General features: G+C 42.6%; 1 pseudogene; it reads right to left on the reverse strand.

The window, feature by feature from the left end:
- Positions 1–9,612: 9,612 nt before the first annotated feature.
- Positions 9,613–19,060, reverse strand: LOC111975970 (transmembrane protein 59-like; annotated as a pseudogene).
- Positions 19,061–19,346: the final 286 nt, after the last annotated feature.

Raw genomic sequence — 19,346 nt, forward strand, 5'->3', positions numbered from 1 at the left:
AGTGGGGTGGTAGGCCTATACATATTGAATTTATCTGAGTGTTATGGGGAAGACATGGCCGTTTACATAGCATCCACTATGTAAGGTCAAAACGATTAGTGACTGGATTTCAGTGTACAGTATATCATTAGGCCAACTTATTCATTCTCTGTAATATGATTGTATAAAGCAATACAGACCAATAAATGACTTAAAGAAATATGCATTAGTGACATCATACAAAGACCACCTCTTTGTAATATATTGCCCTCATCAATCACATTTTTGTCACACTTGCAGCTAAGAGCTGTGACTATTGCAGGAAGCACCAGAAATTAGTGAATTTAACAAATTCATATTATCAAAGGTTCCCAATAATTCCAACAATTACTACTCCATAATTATTGGTCCAGAATATGTGACCTTCAATATCATATTTACTTAATTCTTCAAAGCATTTTGTATGATATGATATTGTTACAACAAATCAAAATCAAATCAAAATCAAATCTAATGTTATTGGTCACATACACATGGTTAGCAGATGTTATTGCGAGTGTAGCGAAATGTTTATGCTTCTAGATCCGACAGTGCAGCAGTATCTAGCCGGTAATATCTAAAATTTCCACAACAATACCTAAATTCTAACAAATTCCACAACAAAACCTAATACACACAATCTAGTAAAGGAATAGGTTGAGAATATATAAGTATAAAATATATGGATGAGCAGTGACAGAGCGGCTAAGATGCAATAGATAGTAAAGAATAGATAGTGAAGGATACAGTATACAGTATATATGTACATATAAGACGAGTAATGTGAGATATGTAAACATTCTTAAAGTGGCATTACTAAAGTGACTAGTGTTCCATTTATTAAAGTGGCCAATGATATCAAGCCTGTAGGTAGGCAGCCACCTCACTGTGATAGTGGTGGCTGTTTATCAATCTGATTACCTTAAAATAGAAGCTGTTTTTCAATCTCTGTCCCAGCTTTGATGCACCTGTACTGACCTCGCATTCTGGATGGAAGCAGGGTGAACAGGTAATGGCTCGGGTGGTTATCGTCCTTGATGATCTTTTTTGCCTTCCTGTGACATTGTTGTAGGTGTCCTGGAGGGCAGGTAGTTTGTCCCTGGTGATGCGTTGTGCAGGCCGCACCACCTTCTGGAGAGACCTGCGGTTGTGGGCGGTGCAGTTGCCTTACCAGGCGGTGATACAGCCCGACAGGATGCTCTCAATTGTGCACCTTTAAAAGTTTTCGGTGACAAGCCAACATTTTTCAGCCTCCTGAGGTTAAAGAGATGCTTTTGCGCCTTCCTTACCACACTGTCTGTGTGGGTGGACCATTTCAGTTTGTCGGTACACCGAGAAACGTAAAACTTTCCACTTTCTCCACTGCTGTCCTGTCGATGTGGATAGGGGAGTGCTCCCTTTTCTGTTTCCTGAAGTCCACGATCATCTCCTTTGTTTTGCTGACATTGAGTGAGAGGTTATTTTCCTGACACCACACCTCCTCCCTGTAGGTGTAACAGTATAGCTTCTGTCCCTCTCCTCGCCTCGAACCAGGTACCCTCTGCACACATCAACAACTGCCTCCCACGAAGCATCGTTACCCATCGCTCCACAAAAGCCGCGGCACTTGCAGAGCAAGGGAAACAACTGCTTCAAGGTCTCAGAGCGAGTGACATCACCGATTGAAATGCTATTAGCGCGCACCCCGCTAACTAGCTAGCCATTTCACACCGATTACACTCACCCCCCTTTTGACCTCCTCCTTTTCCACAGCAACTAGGGATCTGGGTCAACAGCATCAATGTAATAGTTTAGCTTCCGTCCCTCTCCTCGCCCCTACCTGGGCTCGAACCAGGGACCCTCTGCACACATCAACAACTGCCTCCCACGAAGCATCGTTACCCATCGCTCCACAAAAGCCGCGGCACTTGCAGAGCAAGGGAAACAACTGCTTCAAGGTCTCAGAGCGAGTGACGTCACCGATTGAAATGCTATTAGCACGCACCCCGCTAACTAGCTAGCCATTTCACAACGGTTACATAGGCTGTCTCGTCGTTGTTGCTAATCAAGCCTACCACTATTGTGTCGCCTGCAAACTTGATGATTGAGTTGGAGGCGTGCATGGCCATGCAGTCGTGGGTGAACAGGGAGTACAGGAGAGGGCTGAGAACGCACCCTTGTGGGGCCCCAGTGTTGAGTGGAAATGTTGTTTTCTACCTTCACCACCTGGGAACGGAAGTCCAGGCCACAGCTGCACAGGGCGGGGTCAAGACCCAGGGTCTCAAGCTTCATGACGAGTTTGGAGGGTACTATGGTGTTAAATTCTGAGCTGTAGTCAATGAACAGCATTCTTACATGGGTATTCCTCTTGTCCAGATGGGATAGGGCAGTGTGCAGTGTGATGGTGATTGCATCGTCTGTGGACCTTTTGGGGTGGTAAGCAAATTGGAGTGGGTCTAGGGTAACAGGTAGGGTGTAGGTGATATGATCCTTGACTAGCCTCTCAAAGCACTTCATGATGACAGAAGTGAGTGCTACGGGGCGATAGTCATTTAGTTCAGTTTCCTTAGCTTTCTTGGGAACAGGAACAATGGTGGCCATCTTGAAGCATGTGGGGACAGCAGACTGGGATAGGGATTGATTGAATATGTCCGTAAACACATAAGCCAGCTGGTCTGCGCATGCTCTGAGGATGTGGCTAGGGATGCCGTCTGGGCCAGCAGCCTTGCGAGGGTTAACACGTTTAAATGTTTTTCTCAAGTCAGCCACTGAGAAGGAGAGACCACAAAAGCGCGCAAAGAAGTTGTTTAATTTGTCTGGGAGCAAGACGTCGATGTCCGTGACGGAGCTGGTTTTCTTTTTGTAATCTGTGATTGGCTGTAGACCCTGCCACATACGRCTCGTGTTTGAGCCGTTGAATTGATACTATCAGTGTATAAACACAGAGGGCATAGGTTATTATGTTCAATAGGTTATTCTTATGATTACAGGATGGCAGCTCTTTTCTTATGCTGATTATAAACTCTCACAATGTGTTCAATAATTTGATGGTAGGCTATATAGGAACAAAATCATACTTATGGGCTTTAATGTTTGGACCATTTTCTCTCTGTAAAATCGAGACTGCACACTATTCTATAATTCCCCCTTATCAGCTAAAGGCTTTAGTTATTTACTTTAAAATTGACTAATTTCTTATTCCAGCGGAGGGAGGAATGGACGCTGACTTGAACAGCTGCTTCATGACCCAAAAAACTGTCAGTCTTTCCCTGGAATAAATTGTGGAACGTTCCATTTTTCGAAGCGGGGTACAGAAGCTATGAGGAATAAGAAACATGAGGGATAACCATTTAAAACATTATTACTTTGGCCATCAGTAAAACAAAATTAGGTTTATAACATAATTATTAAATAGTTTATTATCCCGATATGATTTGTTGGTCATAAACGAAGAGATAGACTTTAGATTACTAATACACACCCCGCTCAAAAAAGCGCAGATTCGAGTAGGCTCATAGTAGAATCAATTCACAGAGAGGGTAGCTTGAAACCGTCAACTCATGCCTGTGCGCCGAGTTTGGAGAGTGGCGTGTCGGGCAGCTTGGAGTTTAATAGTCCGAGTAGCATCCGTACAATGTAGTCTGTCTATCCATACGTATGTACATGTGTGTAAGAGTTCAAATCTAATAGGAATTGTAATTGTTTAAAACAGATGTTTAGCCTATGCTGTAGGAAGAAGAGCGCAAATACGGGTTCAAATTAAACTGGATTTGATGTTACCAAACTATCTTGTCATAACTTTATTGATTGTGTGTGTGAAAGAGAGAGAGATAGATGTGTTCCTAAGTGTCCCTATAAATGTAACTTTGTACGAACTTTGTAAAAATACTGTATAGTCTATCGTCAGACAATATTCATCTTTGCAGTACCAGGACATATTATATAGTAGCCAAATACCCATTTAGCCTATGTTGACAGATTAGGCTACAGCAGGCATGATTTGCACCTGTGTATGGCCACAATTGAAATGTATACAATGTCTCAGCTTATTTGAATTGGAACTGACAGAATGTGTCCACCAAACTATTCAGTCACAGATGTGAAGAGTTACATAGCAATTTCAATATATCACTCCTTAAAAACTGTTCCTCACTCAGCTATTGATTATAGCCCACACTTAATTATGGAAAACAATCCCCCTAAATTGTACCCATGAGAGACCTGTCAGGAGCTGTTACTTGGTCAGGAGTTTTCCCTGTGAACTGACCATGAAAATCTCCTGGCCCCTTATTATTACCCATATTATCCGTGAGGTCACATCAGTCCCAAAACAAGACTGTATTTTGTGTTTGGATGTCTCATACACTCACCACTTATCATAATCTACCCCTGGCATTATCTTGTCAATTAAATATCTTACTGTAGTACACCTACAATGAAAGTGTATTATTCATTCCAGTTTGGTTTACTTTTGAATCGGTTGTCTGTCCAGTGATGTTGTTTTCTTGACCACAGTGCTTTAACTACACAGGGAAGTGGAGTCTCCTCAACACAGGCCTTTTGTGTTACATTGTAATTACATTGTAGATCCAACGACCATTTAGGAGTAAATAGAATCTTTCAAATATAACTATAGCCATCAAATCTAGCCAGATGTCATTGCCTGTCTTCACAGGATACCAGTAGAAACAACATAATCCACTGTAAATCTCAAACTTCACACAGCTATTGGGTCGGCCACCCAGTGGCTGTGGCCTGTCTTGACCTGATGAGAGAGATTGTTTTTATTTTGTCATAAGTTTTTCTCTAATATGGAGGCAGCACCCATCCTCGCATTAGGAGCAGAGGTTCTCTGAAACCTATTGACTGTTTTGATATAGCTTAACTATTTCCTTTTTATGATCACAAGTTAGTTTGCATGGAGTTATCAATGTCGAGTTTAGACAGAGCTGGATTCCTGAGCTTCTCCTCAGTCTCAATCAACACAAAACACAAAAGCATCAGCCAGAACACGATGAAGATGTAAAACTACAGAATACCCTCGCAATCGACTAAACAACAAACGCTACACAATCTCCCAAATGTCACACAAAGCATGACCACATGGCTCACGCATCCCTTCCCTCAATCTCTGTCTCTACGTCCACCTCTCTCTGTATCTCTCTTTATCTGTCGCTCCTTCCCTTCTCATTATTCTGTTGGTTTCTCCAGTCCTGTCCAGTGGTGCTGTGTGTGTGCGGTGGTGGGCTGTGCTGTTTAATGCACTGCAGGTTGGCTCCAGCAGCAGCAGGTTTGACCAGATAAGAGAGCAGCTCTGCCTTCATTCTGAATGGGGGAGAGGAGAAGAGAGATTAGAAAGAGGAGAGGAGAGGAGAGGAGAGGAGAGAGGAAGAGGAGAGGAGAGGAGAGGAGAGGAGAGGAGAGGGGAGGGGAGAGGAGAGGAGGAGAGAGCCTGTGGAAGAAGCCTAGTGCCTCCAATCCCAAGGAACTAAGGCAAGGAGCTGCGCTCAAACCTGGATCTGTGGCTCCCCCTGTGTCTGACTCACAGTAATGCAGACAGTAGAGTAAATCATTTTAGAGCTCATGTTTGGGTAAGACACCAGTGCCACCACCAAGTTGGTAGCCTGGCGTGCCAGGCTTGTAGGCTCTGTCGTCAGACACACAGCTGTTAGTGAAGACTAACAAGGCAGTGCTCCATGTTAATTGAACCAACATGGATTTGTACAACCCAAACAGCTTTTCACCCCCCTATTAGACAGACAGGCAGACATAAACAACCGGCTGCTCATGGATGTTGAATTAGGTACAACTGTGGAGGGTATTATTTCCGTGAGGTCACATTTCACAGTTTCAAACGATTGTAAGGCAGAAACCCATAAAAATCACAGATTACCTCTCTATGTCAACAGACCCAGGGAAGCCAGCAGAATGTATTTTCATTAAAGAGTCTATTTCACAAATGAAAAGAACATTCTTTCTTGTGTTGTTTCTCTTCCTCAACGCCCATACAGAGACCTGGATATTTTTTTGCCAGATCAGATACCCTGTGCGCCCACCAAAGAGCGTTTTCTGGCGTGAGGCATCAGCGCCTGTGATCTCTGTGTCCTCCCCTTCACCAGGCCTAGTCATCTGACATTGTTATCAATGGGAGCCCAGCTGCAGCCTGCCTCATTCATTCCAGATATAGCGCGGATGGTTCACGTTATTGGAGTGGCGGTACAATGGGATGCAGGGTTTAGTCTGTACAGCGCCTGAACATATGGGAGACAATCAGCACATTGAGGCAGCTCTCAGCCCCGGTGTGCCGCTGAATGGGAGTCGGGTGGCATTGTTTGCACACCGCACTGGCTGCGTCAAGAGCCCAGACAGCCTCCAGAGTGACTCATCCCTCCACCACGAATAGGCTTCTTCTCAAGTTATGAGGGAGAATGTCTTCCCCTCATTATGGGCCATGACGAGGCTGGGGGACATGTTTAAATATGCACCACGACACATTGTTTTCTCACTGTCTAATATTCACACAGCCTGGCTGCCGATTATGCAGATGGACTGAGGGTGAGCAAATGGACATCATGCAAATAGGAAGACATTAATATCTATGAAGTGGAGGAAGTCAGAGGAGAAACACGAAGACGATATTGGAATAGCTGTAGAGATGAATCAACATTGGCTCTCTTAGAGGATCATTATCATTGATATGAAATCTTCACTCAGAGCCATGAGCATAAGATTAAAATGTAGTTCAATTCAAATATATTTATTTGTAATGTTTTTACTGCTATAGAAGAGGATAAAATCCTACTCCTGGTTTAAGTGGTATAAAAACCTTAAAGGATCTGCTAATGTTTTCTCCAGTGCATTTCCTATATGCTCAATGAACAGCAGGGTAGCCTAGTGGTTAGTGTGTTGGACTAGTATCTGAAAGGTTGCAAGATCAAATCCCTAAGCTGACAATGTAAAAATATGTTGTTCTGCCCCTGAACAAGGCTGTTAACCCACTGTTCCCAGGCTGGCATTGAAAATATGAAAATATTAACTGACTTGCCTAGTAAAATAAAATATTTTGTCAGTTAAAAAAATAATGGTTTATCAAATTATTGACACATTGACACACTGAGATGGACACAGCAACATGATAAGTTTGACATATTTCTCTATTTGTCTCAGTTTCTAAGCCAACATACACCATCTTGTGAAGACAGAACAGAGGGTCAAATTCACATCGTAAATTGAAAGATATGATTCTGTCACAGCAAAGATAAAAGATAATCGAAACGTGGCCAGGAGTACAGATAGGGTACTGTAGTTTAGGTGTGTGTTACTTGCATTCTACAACAAATGAGTATAACGATTTGTGGAAGAGTAAAATACTCACAGTAGAAGATGAGATTGAGTGCATTTGTAATGTGAAAATTTGCACAGCATCAGCTTTCAGTAAATTTCAATCAAATCCACAAATAGGGCCCTGGCCACAGTAAAATACAGGTTTGAAATTCTCACAGGAGAATCATAACCTCTCAGATATCACAAGTCAAAGAAGTATAAAATATATATATTAATACATTGTATTGTCACATACACCAGATACAGTAGGTGCAGTGAAATATGTTGTTTTTACAGGGTCAGCCATAGTAGTACGACACCCCTGGAGAAAATTTGGGTTAAGTGCCTTGCTCCATGGCACATAGACAGATTGTTCACCTTGTTGACTTGGGTATGCAAACCAACAACCTTTCGGTTACTGCCCCAACGCTCTAACCACACCTGTTGCCCTTGTATAATATAACCTGTCTTCTGATTCCAGAGAGTCACAAGGCAAGACAAACAGCTAAAAACAGACACAATGAAATCAGTGAGGAGCTTTAGGCGCCACCGTGTGGATAAAAATGACAATCGCGTTGAGATTTTCCATGCATTCATTCCTCAGTGTATGTGATCCACCTCCATCATTAGGAGTTCATTCTGAAATAGTAGCCCTGTGTACAAGCTACAGAAAACAAAATAAGTTGCCCCACAGCAGAGTGAGAGGGGGAAAAAAACACATTTCAGCCACCCAAGGCTTTGTGTGTGTGCCTTTTGTCTGGACAGGAGGGTTTCTAATGAGTTCCAGATGCATTTGGTGGGGTTCCCTCACTTCCCTGCAACTGAAATGTTCCTCACTTGGGAGCACAGAGACTCTGAAATAGCACACAGAAACAATGAGAGTCTGGGGATTTGTACATGCAAAATGTTGGACGTTTTTACAACCAAAATAGAACATTTGACAAACGGAAGATACTGTACCAACTAGTATGACGTAGTGCTATGTGATTATGTTGTTGATATTTCATATCCTCCATGAACAATTTGAATGTATGGAAGAAAGTGGAAATATATGTTTTAAATTAATATGGTATAAGAATGGCTTAAAGAACGTCTTAAATCTCAATGGGACTGGGAGTCATTCCATAATTGATCATGCATACTGTAGATGCGATACATGTATGTGTACTGACATAAAACCCACAAAGTCATCTCCATTATATTTACCATGAACACACTTTATTCATCATGTTGTAGTTATGTATTATTTCATTGAAAACAAACAGATAAAAAGGAACCGTTTACAGTTCGAAACTCTTATCACATTCTACATGAAGCTGTAACCTTCACTTGAAGCAGGACTGATATCGAATGGCTTTTAGAGATATCCATCTTGTTTCTTAACTTAAATCATGAGATTAATATCCTAACATTCTATTCGACACTTAAATAGAAACACAAAAACCACAAGTGTACATTAGTTGCCTGCCATACTGAGATGGGTGGTTTCATTGAATGTGGTGTAGCGTACTAGCATGCACAGTGAGTAGGCAAAAGGAAAATGTACTTTACTGGGCATCAACATCACTGAGGAGAGAACTGAAATCTCATTGAGTGTGTTACTCGATAACAAAGGTKTTTTCTAAAAGCCTTGCATTGAGCATCCCATTGGTCTTCCCTATCATTATGTGCCTGTATAGCATACAAAACAGTCTACTATTAGAAAGCGCATGGTACATTTAAGAGCTAATAGGACTAACCCTTAAGGAGATATAGTAATAATACAGTAATATTAGTCTTCCGGCATGTCTCTGGAAAAGGGGGTACATTGTTGTATTACAGCTGTAGCAATAGGATAGATTTGGATAGATGAGTATTTACATGGGACTTCACTGACACTAGTAAACAGGTACCTTATGTTATTGGTTCTGAATAAATACACAAAGTCATGAATAAATACATACGATAATTCTCATTCTGAGTGGGCGGTACAATTCCAGTTTAATTCAGCACCAAGTACTGTTTTTATTTTGTTCACACACACATGCACACGCCGTACGCACTCTCACTCACACAAACACACACACACACACAAACACAGTTAGCTGAGGGTGTCAGTCAACATAATTTGAGCACAATTCCTTTATTTGCCAAATGTCAGAATTCAATTAAATGGGGTGTTTCATCTGATCTGAGAATTCTCTGTAAGATCTACAGAGATCTATAATTTATGGAGTGCATTTGCTTCTTTTAGGTGATATATCAGTGATTATCATCAAAGGTGAAACCTGGTAGCCATTGTCTCCTGCAGCGTTCACAAAATAGCTTTCAAAGCATTTTAAACATCTCCATACCTTTTCTCTATCTACACAAATTAATTCCAAGAGGATGTAAGATCATTTTTATTCATCTTCAATTTGAATCCCTGTGTGTGTCCTTTCTTTTTTATCCCTTGACATCAAAAGCCTGGAAAGCTTTCAGAGCACATGTTCTCCTTGACTTCCTCACAGGCAGATCTAAGTAGTTACATTTAATAGTTACAATGTCCATTAAATAAGCCTTAAGCAACTGCATTGTCAAATACAAAATGATAGGTACAAGAAGGTGGTGACAACTAGATCTCCACACTCTTAGTGAGATTTATCAACGGACTCTAGGGATCTAGAAAATTGGTATTGTATGCAGAGATAAGCACAACAGGCTAAGATCTGATGGTCAGACTTGTTATAGAAACTAGAATTCAGACGGGACAAATATGTTTTGAAGGGATTGTGCCATGTGTGTATAAAAAATCTGGTGTGTGTGTTGGTGTGTTTCTGTTCCCCTCTTTTACTGAGGGAGGTTTTTACGAAATGGTTACCCTAGAAACCAGAGAGCCGATCCCTTTGGTCCCCTAAAGAGATGTCTTGTTGAGGTCAACCTTGACTGGCAGTGGTCCAGCTTCCTCGCTCTCCTCTGGTTGGTCGATGGCTACAGCAATCACAGGGGTCAGATAGTAGGGGTTGACCTTCTGGACGTCATCCAGAAACTCATTGTCTCCGTTGATGCTCAGCTGGGAAAGGAATCAGTTATTCATTCAAATCGATAGAAATGTTCCCATTGTCTCTGGGCCTAATTCATCTCAGGAAAACACATGTTAAAGCTGGAATCAGTATTGGTGAAACTGCCACATCCATTTGTGATATTACAAAAACAAAGAAATTCCTTAAAACAATGAAAAATGTTTGTTTCCCTAGGACATCATGCACACCACTGCACGCGCGATAGAAGAGCAGAGTATGAATTGCATTTTTTTCATCACGATGCTGGATGCTACTCTCTTCCATTTCATAAACAAAACAAAAACAATAACAAATGTTCCGTGGCTCTGTTTCCCCAAATGCAGATTCCAGCTTTCAGGTAACACTTCAGTGAGTTAACAATTAATCTAACACAGGGGAAATGAAGTTACATAGAGGGTTAGCTGGTTTTAATCTAAAAGACAGAGTTTGCCAATATAATTCAGGTTTTTCGTGATGCTGTTCTGGTGCTGTGTTGACCTGTGTTGTGAGGTGCTGTGTTTACCCTCTGTTTTGATGTGCTGTTCTGGTGCAGTGTTTACCTCTGTGTTGATGTGTTGCTCTGGTGCAGTGTTTACCTCTGTGTTGATGTGTTGCTCTGCGTCAATGTTTACCTCTGTTTTGATGTGCTGTTCTGGTGCAGTGTTTACCTCTGTGTTGATGTGTTGCTCTGTGCAGTGTTTACCTCTTTTTGATGTGCTGTTCTGGTGCAGTGTTTACCTCTGTGTTGATGTGTTGCTCTGGTGCAATGTTTACCTCTGTTTTGATGTGCTGTTCAGGTGCAGTGACCAGGCTGGCACAGCTCAGCCACAACATCACCATGATGGACAGGAAGAGACAGGCAGCCAGGATCCAACGAGGCAGTCCAGAGCGCCTGAGAGAAAGGGGAGGTCCTACAACTCAGAAGACCTCTAAATCAGAGGGAACGAAATGGGTTGATTTGGGCAGATGACCGTTGTTGTTCAATATTTCCTCACCTTGACATGCAACCCAGGAAGTCATGCTCAGCGGTGGGGTCCTCTGTATGTTGCTGGACTGCTGGGTGCTTCCCCTTGCCTCCGGCCTTGGCTGCTCCCTTCTCCCCATGTCCTTTCACACCTGCACAGAGGTGAACACTTATGAGCAACAGACTTTGTGACTTTGAGATCAATAAAGCATATTCAATTCAATGTAATCCTCCTTTAACCTGTTAGTGATCCCTTCGCGTGCCAATCCCTTTAGCGGGATCGATTTGACAACATCCAGTGAAATTGCAGAGCGCCAAATTCAAACTACAGAAATATGAATATTCAAGATTCACGAAAATATAAGTGTAATACATCAAAATAAAGCTTAACTTCTTGTTAATCCAGCCGCTGTGTCAGATTTCAAAAAGGCTTTACGGCGAAAGCAGACCATGCGATTATCTGAGGACAGCGCCCCGCATACAAACACATGAAAATAATTTTCAACCAGGCAGGTGGCGACACAAAAGTCAGAAATAACGATATAATAAATGCCTTACCTTTGAAGATCTTCTTCTTTTTGCAATCCCAAATGTCTCAGTGACACAATGAATGGTCGTTTTGTTCGATAAATTCCTTCTTTATATCCCCAAAATGTCAATTTATTTGGCGGGTTTTATTAAGAAATACACCGGTTCCAACTCGCCCAACATGACTACAAAGTATCTAATAAGTTACCTGTAAACTTGGTCCAAACATTTCAAACAACGTTCCTAATCCAACCTCAGGTATCCTAAAAAGTAAATAATCGATAAAATTTTAAACGGGATAAACTGTTTACAATACCGGATAAAAACAACGTGAAGCACGTTCCAGTTCACTCGCACCAAACAGTAGAGTCCACCTGGAGTGACACTTACAAAGAACAGCCATACTTCTTAATTTCTCAAAAGAAAAACATCACCCAATTTCTAAAGACTGTTGACATCTAGTGGAAGCCATAGGAACTGCAACCAGGTTCCTATTAAATAGGGCTTCCCATAGAATACCATTGGGGAATACTATGACCTCAACAAAAGAAAATCCCTGGATGGTTTGTCCTCAGGGTATCACCTACCAAATCAGTTCTGTTATACTTACAGACATAGTTGTAACAGTTATAGAACCCTTAGAGTATTTTCTATCCAAATCTACCAATTACATGCATATCCTAGCTTCTGGGCCTGAGTAACAGGCAGTTTACTTTGGGTACGCTTTTCATCCGGACGTAAAAATACTGCCCCCTATCCCTAAGAGGTTTTAATGCACTGTATACTAGGTCTTATTATGATTTGTACATTATGGGTCTCGATGTGTGACAGAGCTGCATGCCACAACACTGCAGGCGGTTGGTGTCTCACCATGGGGTCTCTGTGTGTGGGAGTGGACCTGTGGCCAGGGCTTGTCTGCCACATTGGAGCGGGGAGCCTGCAGCTCCGGCAGAGTGTACTCAATCTCTGGTTGGCTCTGGTAGGAACAACAAACAAAGTCAATTCAGGCACTAGTAATTACACACTGTAATTCACTGAAAAAGTGGCAGAAAAATGTATGTTTTACACATTGAGGTTAGACCATAATGAAGTCTGGACTAAGAATACTCAATGAACAGCTAAACACGACAGGGAGAAATACACACAACTGCAGACTTAGATGTAGAGGATACTGCCACATGTACTCAAACAAAGAGAGGACTCACTGATTATAGGAGAACATTGCATTTTTACAAAATGTGTGCTGCTGCAAGCCAGGCACTGTGTACCTCAGCCATCTGTGAAATTAAGCCAGATAGACTTCCAAACTACCAAACAGTACAAAACGGTACTTCCAAACTACCAAACAGTACAAAACAGTACTTCCAAACTACCAAACAGTACAAAACGGTACTTCCAAACTACCAAACAGTACAAACATAAAACCACTTAATCACACCTTACAATGGCTGTTCAGGTGGCACTGAGCCCTCCTGAGGTATAGATTGTATAGAGCAGATTGTATGGATTGTTCTTTGGCACACCAGTGGAGTTTTAAATCAGCATTTCTTTTCTCTAACTTCATTAAAGGACCCCCTGCTTGCCCATTGCTGAGTCTGTCCTGGTTGGCTGCTCAAGAGCCCCCCAATTCATTCTCTCCGAGGGGAGTGAAAAGGCCACTTGACTGAAGAAAGTGTCTCTGAAAAGAGGCCTTTAAAAACAGCAATTGTGCACTACAGTATGTGAGCGAACCTGAATGACTTAGAGTGAAGACAGGGTTAATCCCTATGTCTATACACACACACATTCAAGTAGGCGCGCAAACACACACACAAGCACACTCGCACGTACACATGCACGCACGCGCGCGCGCGCGCACACACACACACACACACGCACACACACACACATTGACCCAGCTCTGTCAGCAGAGGCATCATTGTGCCTTTCATTATGGAGACTGTGTTTCTGGCTCCCCCTGGAGAACTCATTAAAATAGTATTTTGGTTACCCTCTACTGAACCTTTCCCAACAACAAGACGTGTAGACAGAGGGAGTCATTTTTTTAAAGAAAAAATCATAATCTTGACACACAGGTCCATGTATGCATGCGTAGTTATGACAACTGAAAATAAAATGTATCAATCGGCATTTGAATAGTCTATGGGTCAACGAATGTGAGATAAGCAAAGAGAAAAGGAAGTAAATTGGTCAGATATAGTCATTTAACTGAGATGACCTATGTGGAAGAGAATAAGGCTTGGTTTAACAAAAGGTCATAGATATTCAGACAAACTATTGTTATTTTCAAAGTCATTTCACCACCAGTTTTAGCGATAGCAAGGATTTTACGGAGCACATTGGATCCAGGTGTAATATTGGGGGGAAAGGCAGTGGGAAGAGAAGAGTGAACATTTGAGTATGTTAGTAGTTATTGGCTGCAGACTGGAAATCTTGCCATCAGTAACAGTAGGCCTTCTGATGTACATCTGTCATGCATTATTGTCCCAGAATGCCAAAGGTGCTCTAGCTATAGAGGCACAAAGACCAACAGGAAGGAGGGATCCTTTTCCAAAGTAACAACCTCCCTTCCCTTATTTGGTATTTTTGGGTCATTTGGGCTCACTTTCTTCTTAGAGGGGGGGATGTTATAGAAGTAGTATCTATGTATGTCCCTATTTCCTTCAAGGGGACCCTGCATCATGTGAATGTTGGACGCGGAAGGAATTGAAACAAGACCCCTTTTCCAAACAAGCGTTATCCCCCCAATCAGTGATGAGAGGGCCCTGTTGGCTGTGTTTACTCCCTCTAAGCCCGGAGGAAACAGCTTGATTCTCGCTGATTACCTTGGAGGAGCACTCCTGAATCACTGGGAGGCTAGGATGGCATGAATAAGTGTGATTAAGAAGGAGGCTGCCACTTAACCCATGTCAAATGTGGGTAGGAGAGGGATGGATGTTCCCCGAGCTGGAGCTCAGCCCATTGTCTGAGATACAGCTAAAGGGAGCTGAAGAAGGGAGAATCTGCCGCTTGTGGGACTGAGACTCAAACCGCCGCCCTCAGACACAGGTGGCTTGCCTGGAGCAATCAGAGAAGCTGCTTTGATCACAGTTGCATCTAAACACACAAACTTTTGGAAAATGTTGTGGGTAACCCACATTGATATAGAACCCAGATGGTTTATGTGCACTACGTTAGTCCTCTAAATGTAATGGACCTGGTATCAATCTTCAGACGTTTGTGTGACTCAAGACCACATTAGACCTGTGAGCTAAAGCCTCAATAGCTATTGGAAATAGAGTCTCAGTTCTTTAGAAAGTAGTTTTGGGAATCACCTCTGTACATCACATAGCAAAATACACCTACATCTATTGGCTCCTTAGTGAATTAAAAGTCTTATTTGTTCAAATGACTGATTAACTGAAGGAGAGCYCACGTAATTTCACTGTGAACTGATTCAAATAGAAATCACTTGGCCCAAATAAACTTGTCACACTGAACACTGCATGAAGACCAAGTGCCATTCATTCCACAAGTTGGCTCTCTCACTAACTCTTGAAAACTCATATGAACTTGTTAATACATTTATTTTTGTCCGATTCACTTCAGCTCCAGTAGTGTACTGTGTTGCAATTGAATGGCCCTTTTTGAGAACTTACTAAAACTGCTACATAATGTGGACAAACTGCTAGCACAGTGGGTCTCCTAACCATTTCCTGTTTGTTTTGTATCACGCCTAAGGCTACAAGTCACCATGGTCCTCCTAGTGAGTCCATACAGCCTGTCATCCTACACAGCCCTCTGCTCTGCAGAACCCACTCATTCTGAATGTCTGCAGTTGTGATTTGTATTGCAGCGGCGGCTTGTCTTCTCTTTCAGCTGTCCCTCAGCCTTAGTGCTTTTCTGTTGTTTCTTTGCCCCCAGTCAATTTGTCAAGAGGGTGGCAGCCAGCCAGTTGCCCACTAAACACAGGCCTGCTAGCCAGCTCGGAGCCTGTGGAGCCTGCTCTCACCTCTGCTAGCATGTCACATCCATAGAAGACAAGCATCCATCCATCACCCCTAAGGCTAAAGAAAGAAATGGCATGAAGACTGTTGTTTTCATAATTTCATGTTGTCTCGCCACGTGTCTTTTTATTACTGGATTTACAGATCTCGGTTGTCCTTCTCTATAGATTCAGCCAGCCTGTCTTGACTTAGCCGTCACTTATCAAGTAAATCATATACAGTACTGATCCCACGCCCTTTTCACCCTTATGTTTGAGTTGAGTTCACCTCTGTTGCCCCCAAGGTTTGAATTACAGCTGTACCCCCAATAGTCACTGTGTAACTTGAGTCCTGACAGTGTCTCACCTGGAAGACAACCACCTTGCCGTCGTCGGCCTGCAGGTAGAAGGTCCAGGTAGAGGAGATGAAGCTCTGAGCAGAGCTGACGATGTCGTTAAACCAGCTCGACACGGTGTCCATGACAGAGGGGGGCTTGGGACGGTGGGCCATGGCCTTCAGCTGCAGGGAACAACAGGTTGAACTGTCTGAGTTCAGGTGCCATTATTTCCTCTGGCAAAAAAGTAATGGTGTGTGTGTGTTGCTGTACAAGACTATGTGTGTGTGTGTGTGTGTGTGTGTGTGTGTGTGTGTGTTGTGTGTGTGTGTGTGTGTGTGTGTGTGTGTGTGTGTTGTGTGTGGTGGTGTTGTGTGTGTGTGTGTGTATGTGTGTGGTGTGTGTGTGTGTGTGTGTTGTGTGTGGCCTACTGAATGGCTACTGAATGACCATGCTAACCTTCCTCCTCTTGATCTCAGGTCGGAGGGCTGGCTGGCACAGCCGGTGCTGCAGGCCTCCTGCTCCCAGCAGTTTGCTGTATGCTTCCTGGCATGCTACAGAGAGAAGGGGGGGGGGTAGAAGAGAGAGGGGAGAGGGCGAGAAAGATAAGGGAGGAGAGAGAGAGAGATAGAAAAAGAGGTTAAAGAGAAAATACACAGCATGTGTTAGTCATTGCGTCCCTATTCACCCCTCCCTACAGTCATCAATATCAGAACATTTGAGCATCTACTGCCGGGACCAGGGAGGACAGCAGATCACAGGATTGATTTTCAATAAACAAGTCACCAACTGAGTGAACAGCTTCAATTGAGCCACACACACACAGGGTTCCATTAATGTCATGTTGGCCCTGGTACAGGCACATGATAGGCCAATAGGTTGAATCAAGTGCTTTCTGGCCTTGAAGCATAGCTTGGGATTTGTTTGTTTTGTTTACCTCCTTGACACTCCTCCCTGCTGGTGTTGAAGCCAGCATTGCCATTCACAAACTGACATATGGAGTAGAGACGACAACCACGGTGACAGGCATTCAGTATGGAGTCCTTCAGGAGAGAGAAAAACATAGGAGCTAATTATGACTATTCAAACAAAGCAGATATCCTCAAAGAGAATGAGATATTGTCCTGGATTTGTGTGTGATTAATTAGATAGGCAATTAGATATGCCTATACCACAGAGGTATTTCAATTGGATAATGTTACAGACTAAATATTTTAAATGAGGTGAGGAATTATTGATCTTAGAGGTACACATGGAAAATACTGCAAATGTCGTGCCAGGGAATTTTGTGATGAGTGAAGAATAACAATCACTTGGTCACAGTTTCCGCCAAGCCTGGTTCTATTACAGAAGAACAAAACAGCGCCCCTAAGCGACTGACACAGGAACGTGAGCGACAAAGTGATCCCCTTGTCCGACCATCAACGGCTTACATGCATAGTACAGTGTCATGCGTGTCATCCTTTCGATTTACTGCGTTTTCCCCTGTTCGCTGTGGGTCTAGCGGGACTTTATTCTGACCCAGGATGCACGGTTCCTTTGTATAGGTAATTATTTGCTTACTACACAGTGGCAATTATAGTCCCATGAATAAAATAAACGGAACATTGTTCAAGCACTGACTATTTGTCACTAAGGTGTTGTTCAAATAATACGCGCACATCAAAGGCATACTTTAGGGCCTATAAACTGGTGCAGTGTTCTGAAAACAGGTGATTCCGCATAGTTCACTGTGATCCATTTTGCTGCTCTGCTCCGCACTCCCCTGCATGATGTCTGAACCACACCTGAGCTGAGCCGAAACGATGATGTGTAGTTGGGAAAATAATAGCCTAGCTGAGGGAGTTACCGTTATTGGCTATAGACACTAATCATCCATTAGTCATCTTACAGGTTATAAGTATTTTTCAAATGGTACATTATTTAAGATTATTCAAACATGGATATTGTAATTAATTAGATACTATTTACATATCCTGCATATTGCTGTTCATCGACAAATAATTGCAAATGGCAATAGGCTCTATTGGAGAATGCCATGCTTGGTCTGGTGCCCTCACAACAATTTTACGACTGGGTTTTATATGAACATACATAAGTTATGTAATTAATGTGTAAATCAATCCAGAGGAAGTAGGGGGAGTAGGCTATATGGCTATAATGGAGGATCAGAGCTGTGGAAAGAATAACAATTAGATGCGTCATAAAATGATATTTTCGGCCAAATCGTGCATGATAATGTCCACTTAGTGCAGAAATTAAGTTAGGTAGCGTAGCCTTGCCTACGGTTGATACGATTTAGAATAACCATGCCATTTAGTATAAATGTGGGCCTTCGTTACGCATTGGCCATGCTACATTTAAACAACAGATTTCCAGCACTTAAAGACTAAAAGGAAGTCTATCGGTTATCGATATACCTTATTCAATTTCGGATACAGTCGTCGAAACGTAAGAACTTATTATAGCAGCGATTCAAGCACGAAAACAGACTTTTCGTCACATTGATATGTAGCCGAATATATACTGCTATTCTGCTATTCCTCAATGAGGTCTATATCGTTTCCAAGTATCACTTACTTTAGCTGGGCTTTTGTTTTTGATGGTGATCTGGCATTGCTTTTTGCAGTAACTGATGTCGCCTAGTTGGTTGTCAAATAGATCAGAAGACGCAGCCGCCAGCCCCGCCAGAAGCAGCCAGACGACAGCGGAGACAACGCACACCCTGCCGCCGAACTGAAGCATTTCAAAGACGGATTTGATCACCACAGTCTGGACGAGCACTGGCACTTTTAGTGGGCTCTGGGCTTCTCTGATGGATGTTGCTTCAACCCGATTGCTATCTGCTTCGGTAATCTTGTGCTATGGTTTCGTGGTGTCGTCACTCCAAACATCATCGCTCACACGCTGCTGCGCGCCCCCTCTCTGTGCGGTCTTCACTCCACACAGTGCAAATTCTGAGGTGTATACAGTGCATTCGGAAAGTATTCAGACCCTTTCACTTTTCCACATTTTGATACATTACAGCCTTATTCTAAAATTGATTAAATAATTTTTRCCCCTCATCAATCTACACACAATAGCATATAATGGCAAAGCGAAAACAGGTTTGTGGCAATTTTTGCAAATGTATTAAAAAATAAAAAACAGAAATACCTTATTTACATGCGTATTCAGACCCTTTGCTATGAGACTCGAAATTGAGCTCAGGTGCA

Source organism: Salvelinus sp. IW2-2015, linkage group LG16 (assembly GCF_002910315.2).
Source record: "Salvelinus sp. IW2-2015 linkage group LG16, ASM291031v2, whole genome shotgun sequence".
Classification (NCBI taxonomy): Eukaryota; Metazoa; Chordata; class Actinopteri; order Salmoniformes; family Salmonidae; genus Salvelinus; species Salvelinus sp. IW2-2015.